Below are 8,451 nucleotides of genomic sequence, written 5' to 3' on the forward strand. Positions count from 1 at the left end.
ACATTTCAGTTGGATGTAGCAACAATTAGATTCCACATTGGCATGGATTGAAGAATATAAGAACAGCTAAAAAGTGACGGAAAACATTTTAAGAATTTAATTTTGATAGAGAAGAATTCTTCACGTATCATAAGAGTTCAGAACAAAAACGTTTAAAGATTTATTTATTTGAAAGGCAGAGTTACAGAGGCAGAGAGAGAGAGAGAGGTCTTCATTCACTGGTTCACTCCCCAAATAGCCGCAATGGCCAGAGCTGCACCCATCCGAAGCCAGGGGCCAGGAGGTTCTTCCAGGTCGTCCACGCTGGTGCAGGGGCCCAAGGACATGGGCCATCCTCAGTGCTTTCCCAGGCCATAACAGAGAGCTGGATCTGAAGTGGAGCATCTGGGACTCAGACTGGCACCCATATGGGATGCTTGCTGTACAGGTGGTGACTTTACCCGCTACACCACAGGGCTGATCCTCCAGAATATTTTCTTACATTAAGTCTATTCTTCAGCCAAAAAAATCAATCAGAACATTACCCACGTGTGAGAAACTTCCTAACTTCTTTCTCAGTCACTACTGCTTCTGATAACCGCGATCCTGATGTATGTAACATAGCTTTTATGTACATTGTATGACTGAATCGTATAGAATTCACTCTGATGTCTTATTCCACTCAACAATGTAATTGTGAGAAATATCCACATGGTGTCATGGAGTTACAGATTTTGTACTTCTGATATTCAATAATGCCCTATAATGTACTTATCCATTCTATTGTTGGTATTTGGTGAGTTTGCAGTTAGCAATTATTACAGAAATTATTACAAGGTGTTAACAAGGTGCCACTCATCTGAAAGTAAATGTATATGCATTTCTGTTAGATAAACTCACACACCACAGCAGAATAGACATCCATGCAAGCTTTCCCGTATATGGCCAAACAGTTCCCCAGAGTGGTGTAGCACTTTGACACTTTCATTGGGAGTGAATGATCATGTCAGTTGTTTCCTGCTTTGACCAACACTTGGTAGTTTATTCATTTTATGGGTTAGTTGTTTCCATTCTGGAAGAGTGGACTGAATACATTGTGGCATAATATTTCTTGGAAAAGCACCTACCCACGTGTCCCTTGGCCATTTGGGTATCATTGTGATATGAAGTTGTTTTCAAAAGATATGCCCACTTTATTATTAGTTTTCTGCCTTCCTATTTGTAGAAATTCATTAAGTTTATTAATTTTATCATTTTGTTGGACAAAGTGTCAGAGATGCTTTCCTTCCATGACTTGAGTTTCATTTTCTTCTTGATAAATTATAATTTTTATTTTAATTTAATTTGTAATACTTGTACTTTTCTGACATTGATTTAACATTGTATTCTTGATAAATTATAATTTTTATTTTAATTTAATTTGTAATACTTGTACTTTTCTGACATTGATTTAACATTGTATATTCCTAAGTCAAAGGGTATTTCCCTGTGTATTCTTTTTTTAAGATTTTATCTATTTATTTGAGACATAGTATTACAGATAGTGAGATGGAGAGAGAGAGAAAGGTCTTCCATCTGCTGGTTTACTCCCCAAATGGCTGCAATGGCCGGAGCAGAGTTGATCCAAAGCCAGAAGCCAGGAGCTTCTTCTGGTTCTCCCACGTGCATCCAGGAGTTCAAGAGCTGGGCCATGTTCTACTTTCCCAGGTCACAGCAGAGAGCTGGATCTGAAGAGGAGCAGCAGGGACTTGAACTGGTGCCCCTATGGAATGCCAGCTTCATAGGAGGAGAATTAGCCTACTGCACCACAGCACCAGCCTCTCCCTGTGTATTCTGCTAGAAATTTTAGGATCTTGTCAATTTTGAATCTTCAGGGCATCTGGAATGCACATCATATAATTTAGGGGAAATGTACTTTTTCATATGCTTAGCCAATAGACTTAGGACCATGCATTTAAAAGACTATTGATCCCCATCTGATTCTCCTCTCTCCTGCCCTCAGTTGTTCACTGTTGTGTTCCTCTTGTCAGTAAGCAGGTGATATATGTGTGATTCTGTTTGTATTATCTGTTGGTCTATCTGTCCACCTTTCAGTCCTCCAACTTTGTCTTGTTACTATTGCTTTGTAGTGGCTCTTGGTACTGTTAGCTCCCTAATGTTAATCTTTTTTATTTTTCTTGCATGATTTTCAGATTGAGCTTTTTATTTTAAAACTAAAAGTTTTGGGTTGTGTTGACTCTGTAGATAACTTTGGGAACGGCTGCAGTTTTCCACTAATAAACATATCTGTGTGACCTGATTCAATTGTTGTGCCTTTTGGTGTCCTCTTTCGCTCTCTGCTAAGCTTTTGTTGGGCAGATGTTTAGCATAGTGATTAAGATGCTCAATACCCGAGTTTGAAACCTGGCTCCAGTTCCTGACTTCAGCTCCCTGCCAATGCAAACCCTAGGAGACACCAGTAATGGCTGAAGTATTTGTTTCTCACCACCCATGTGGGAGGCCTGATTTGAGCTCTCCTCTCCAGCTTTGGCCCAGCCCAGTCCTGGCCACTGTGGGCATTTGGGAGTGGGCTGGAAGAATTTTCTCTCTGCCTTTCTTTGTCTCTCTGCATCATTCATAAATAAACAAATGAAGTATTTCTAGGCTTTTAATGGATTCTAATCCATTTGCAAACAGTAGCATTTTGAGGTATTTTGTTTGTTTATTGATAATATCTACAAATATATTATTTTTGCTGACTGTTTATCTGATTCTACTCATAAGTAATATATTTACTCTGTGAAACTTGTTTATGTGTTTTTATTAGGTGTTATCTAATTGTATTATCTGGAAATATTTCTTTCTTTAAATTTTTGTGACTGATTTTTTTCTTGGCCCCTCATACTGGCTAGAGCCTCCATTAAAGTGTAGAAAACAGTGGGTATCTCTGCTTCTCTCCCTATGTTGGATGTTGCCAATAAATCTATATTTCATTGTGGACAAACGGTTTGCAAGAGGTTTTCACAAATAGGTTTAATTGTAAGAGGAATCTCCCCATTGTTTCTAATATGATTCCAGGCTGTTTTTTATTTATTTATAATATTTTGAAAGATTTATTATTATATAATATTTTGGAAGATTTTCTTGGAGAGAGTAACAGGGGAGGGATGGGAGAGAGACTGAATGAATGAATAAAAGTTGTGGAGAATCTTTGATCTGCTGGTTCACTCCCCAAATGGCTGCTACAGCCTCGGCTGGGCCAGACCCATGTCTAGAGCCTGAAGCTCCATTTGGTCTCCTGGGTGACAGGGGCCCAAGTACTTGGGCCACCTTCTGATACTTTGCCAGGCTTACTAACAGGGAGCTAGATTGGCACTGGAGCAGCTGGGACTTAAGCTGGCACCTTGAGGTATTTGATGCCGTGGTGGCTGGCAGCATGTGACTTGCTGCACCATGCCACCAGCCCCGAGAGGCTGCTTTCTGAATTGTGATTTTCGAGTTGTATTTAGTCAAATTTATTTTTTCATCTCTCAAATAAGCTTTTATTTGCTTTGTTTGTTTGTTTCCTGTATTGCTGTGAATACCTTGGAATGATCCCCAGTGTTAAACCAAGAATGTGCAACCAGAATCCCACCTCACTGGGTTAATATTTAACGATGTTTATTAACATTTTCCCATATATGCTCATAAGCATGGTTTTACTACAGATTTATTCCTGGCTCATGCAGGGTTTGATGAGTTAATAGGACCATCGTGTTCTTGGTGACTTAGAAATCCAGACTATTTTACACAATGACATCACCATCTGAACACTATGTCACTGTGGCAGGATAAGAGATAAATGGAAAAGACACACAATTCTCAATGACTTAAAAGTAACGTATCCAAAAATAGCAGACTACCTTGGGAAAACCAGTCCCATATCCAAACCAACCAGCAGCGATTTAAGGGTGCACCTAGTATACTCGGGCAGTGTCACGTCTCCTCATTGAATCTCCTCACTCCCCTTGCTCACCCTAGCTGTGGGGAGCAATCCGGACTGGACTGAGTTACTGGAATTAAGACTTATTCTATGCATCTGCTCTCCCACAATATGGCGCTGGGAGAGGAGAAAACAGCTTCTACCCAGCTGCCTCCAGTTCAACCAATAAACTGTAGGACTTGCTCCTGATTGGAGAGCAGCGTACTCGGCGTGTGGGCAGCCGAGTTAGGATTGGCGGAGGAGGACTATAAAGGAGGAGAGAGACGGCATGCACCAGGAACATCTAAGGGGAATATCTGAGGGAACACCTGTGCAGCCCCCCGAGAAAGCCGGCCGGCGGTGTGCCGCTCCCCTGCGGAAGTGGGGAATGTGGCCAGGGGGAACTGCCCTTCCACGGAGGTGGAAGGGATAGTAGCCAACCCGGGAAGAACCAGCAGCAAACCCGGGGAGGGCCGAGCAGACGAAAGAACAGCGCAGGGTCCTGTGTCGTTCCTCCACGAAGAGAGGGAGCGACATAATGGTGCCGTGACTCGGATATGAAGCCTGGGCAGGGTTTAGTGTCGTTCCTCCATGAAGAGGGGGAGCGACACCTAGCCTCTGGTCAAACAGCCTGTTAAATACAAGAGTATCTCAGAAAGCTCATGGACAAATGAAATTAAGAGATGTTAATTTTGTTGTAAAAGTTTTGTAAACTCTGCTATGGGTTGTTTCCATAATACATAATTCCTGTGAGCTTTCTGGAGAATCCTTACATGCATACATTTCAAAAATTGTACGAAAATAAACTTATCTTTTGATTTCCTTTTTCATGAAAATTTTGAGGCACCCTTGTGTATTTCATTGATTTTCCTAAGTTTTCTCAGTTTCATATTTAAATTTTTGGTCCCTGTGGATACCATTTGCTTTAGCTAATGTAATTTTATTCATTGGCAGTGGCTGAATGTTTTCCTAACATTTTATAGTGACTCTGAATGCATATTTAATAAACAACTAAACACTGATAGATACTATAGCTGAGTATCTGAGTATCCCTAACGTGCCTTCCTATTCTATGGCTGTACAGTTTAGAATTCTTTTTTTTTTTTTAAAGGTTTATTTATTTATTTGAAAGGTAGGGTTATAGAGTGAGGGTAGGGGTGTGGGGGTAGAGACAGAGAGTAAGAGCTCTTCCATGGCTGGTTCACTCCCCAGATGGCCGCAATGGCCAGAGCTGGACCAATCTGAAGCCAGGAGCCAGGAGCTTCTTCTGGGTCTCCCACTTGGGTGCAGGGGCCCATGTACTTGGGCCATCCTCTGCTGTTTTCCCAGGCAAATAATCAGGGAGCTTAATAGAAAGTAGAGCAGCTGGGACTTGAATTGACACCCATATGGGATGCCTGTGCCTCAGGTCTGGAGAAAGCAGCAGAAGTTGACCTAATGCTTGTGCCACTGACACCCATGTGGGAGACCAAGATGAAGAGCCTGGCTCCTGGCTTTGGCCTGGATCATCAGTCCTGGCTATTGCGATCACTTGGGGAATAAACCAGAGGATGGAAGATACCGCCTTTTCTCCCTCTCTGACTGTAACTCTGACTTTCAACTAAATAAATCTTTAAAAAAATAAAATGCAACATAAATCTCTCTACATTTCTCTTATTATTTAGTGTTTTATAAATTTAAATATATAAAAATTTAGCATAAATATTATTCTCTAGCAATTCATTAGTTTCATAAAAATCATGTCCATAGATTATTAGTGCCATGAATTTCTGATAACCATTTTTATAAATCCTGAGTGTTCTGATTTTTGCTTCTTTGGAATTATATTTACAGGATTAGGCTTATTTCTGTGAATCCTAATTCACAATATATTGGTTTCTTTAACATGAGTCTTTACCATTAAAATGATTCTGTTTCCTTCAATGCACATATTAAATAAAACTTTTTAATGTTTTTGCAAACAAGTGTTTCATAGAGGAAATACTCCTCTTGCATTTATATGATTATTAACTTATGCCTTCAGTTAATTCACAGTATTCTGTGGTGGGCATAGTGACCACCAATCGAACCAGTAACAAGAACACAGCAGTATCCTTGTGGATAAATGAACTTTATTTTTTCAGAAGTCATTTTAGAAACGAGCTTTTAATGGCCAGCCACTCCGCCCTTTATTTCAGTTACACATACGCACGCATACACCCTCTCACACCAGACCATTATTCAGCATCTATTAAACTCCGAGGACTCTTGTGGGCTGTAGAGTCATTTAAACGTGGATGACATAATCCCTGCCCATAAGCAGAAAAGAATGCAGAAGGAGCCATGAGACCTAGGCTCAGATTCTGCAGTTCAAAGCTGTTCTAAGCTCTGCACCAGAGATACAGAGAGCCTGTCTGAGTAAGAGCTTAGGAGTCTCAAAAGTATCAGTGAGGAAACACATTTCATTTATGAATCCTTTTAAAATCTGAATTTTAGCTTTTTTTGTGACTTTATGATGTTTTGCATCAGCTCCCAGGATTTAAAATTTTCAGGGCGGTTCTCAGTCACTTTGCAATTCCTCCCACGTAGTCTAGGTTACTGCTTGTGTCTACCACTGGGTGATTAATGAGTGTTCATTAAGTATAGTTACTGTGGCCCGGCTTTACATGCATAAACAGTGGGAACACAAATATCACAGTTAAGATTTCCACAATTTCCTTTCTCTAAATTAGAATATATATATATATATACATATTTTGTGTTTCTCATAAATTGTTTAACTCGGTAGTGTATACTTATACCATCTAAAGTGTATATTCTGAATGTTAAAAAGGACCCATAATTTTCAGAACAAATTTGTGTCTTATTAATTTATATTAAGATCAATTGCGTCTACATAATCAAATGTATCTTTCTCTTATCTGCATATTTCCTGACAGTCTCCTGTTTGTGCTGTTTCACTTTTCTTTTTCAGTGTTATTTCATAATTCAGCATTCATTCATTCAACATTTAAAAACAATCCTTTATGTGTATTTTCCATTTTATTTTAACTTTTTAATATTAATTTTTATTATTTGCTACTTATATTCTTCTTGGAAATATTAGCTTGGTATTGGGTAAATGACTGACCTCCTATACTTTGAGTTGTCTAAGAACAAATAATTCTAGTTCTTACTCTAGTACCTCTTATGTTCCTCAGCCAAGTAGAATGAACGTTAGAAGTTAGCTCTTATTCTAGTACCTCTTACATTCTGCAGCCCATGTAGTTTGCTTAACTTTCAGTGCACTAACTGGTAGATCTCTAATTTTCTTATGCAATAAAATTATTCAGGTACTTGTTAAAACCTGGATGACCAAAATCTATCATCAGATTCTTGCTCATTAAGGCTGGATTTGGCCTCAGAAACTTGAGATAACAAGAAGTGATTGTTAACATAGGAAATTTGCAGAACAAATTTTAAATAATTGGTGGGATAATCTGAAAACAGTTATGTGTAATTTTTTAGTAATATAAGCAAATTATTTTGATAGCACGATTTTAAAATTTACGTTAGGTGTTAATACTGAGGTAGGCAGGATGGTGGAATTCTCCAAGCAAGTCGGGTTGCTTGGCAAAGGGAACTCTAGATACCAAGAGGCCGGCTGTAAAATACAGAGAGTATTTGCATTGTGCAGGTGACTGCAATGTGTTGAGTCGGATTTTAAAAGTGGAACAGGAAGGCAGAGAAGGGTCAGAGCCAGATAAGACTGCAGACATTCAGAGAGGTGCAACCATTTTGTGTTTGAAAAGTAGAGAAAGGGGCCCCTGAACCAGGAACCTGGGCAGCTTCAGAAGGTGGGAAAGGGAGAGGAACAAGTTCTCCCTGGAATCCCTGAAAGGAGAGCAGCCATTTTGATAGCTGGGCTTTGGTTAAGAAAATTCTGCCTTTTAAACTGCAGATGTAGATGATGATAGTGTGTGTTTTCTTAAGCCCTGGAATTTAGCATTACTTCTTATAGTACCAACAGAAAAATAATGCAAATACAACATTTTTTTACAATCACTAGCAAAACACAAAATAACAATCTCCCACTGCTTCCCTATTTTCAGCTCCACTACTAGAGGTAATTTTCTTTTGATCAGTTCTCTTTTGATTTTACTAATATTCATTTTTCAAAGCTTTGAATATTATCTTCTGATGCTATGAGCTGATTTTCCTAATTGAAGCAGTACATAGCAGTAAAAATGAAGATTAAAAGATTTACACATTTTCCAGTTCCAATTATCTCTTCTTTCCTGAAAATTCTGAAGCATTGTAGTTCATCCTTGTTTAGATTGATATTTCTTAGTGCATTAAGCTCATTAAGTATCATTAATCACGTCTGCTTGAAATACATGTATTATTCTAATTTAACCCTCTACCTTCTTATCACTTCAGCTCTCTGTCAATCTACATCTTATTTATCCCAGTTATTGACATTTCCTTATTTTTACCAAACTACAATTATTTTTGTTCTTTAGATAAGCAAGGAGTAAACACTAAATAAGGAATTGTTAGCATTATATTGTCAA

Source organism: Oryctolagus cuniculus, chromosome 13, assembly GCF_051225735.1.
Source record: "Oryctolagus cuniculus isolate XC-2025 breed Fujian yellow rabbit chromosome 13, ASM5122573v1, whole genome shotgun sequence".
NCBI lineage: Eukaryota > Metazoa > Chordata > Mammalia > Lagomorpha > Leporidae > Oryctolagus > Oryctolagus cuniculus.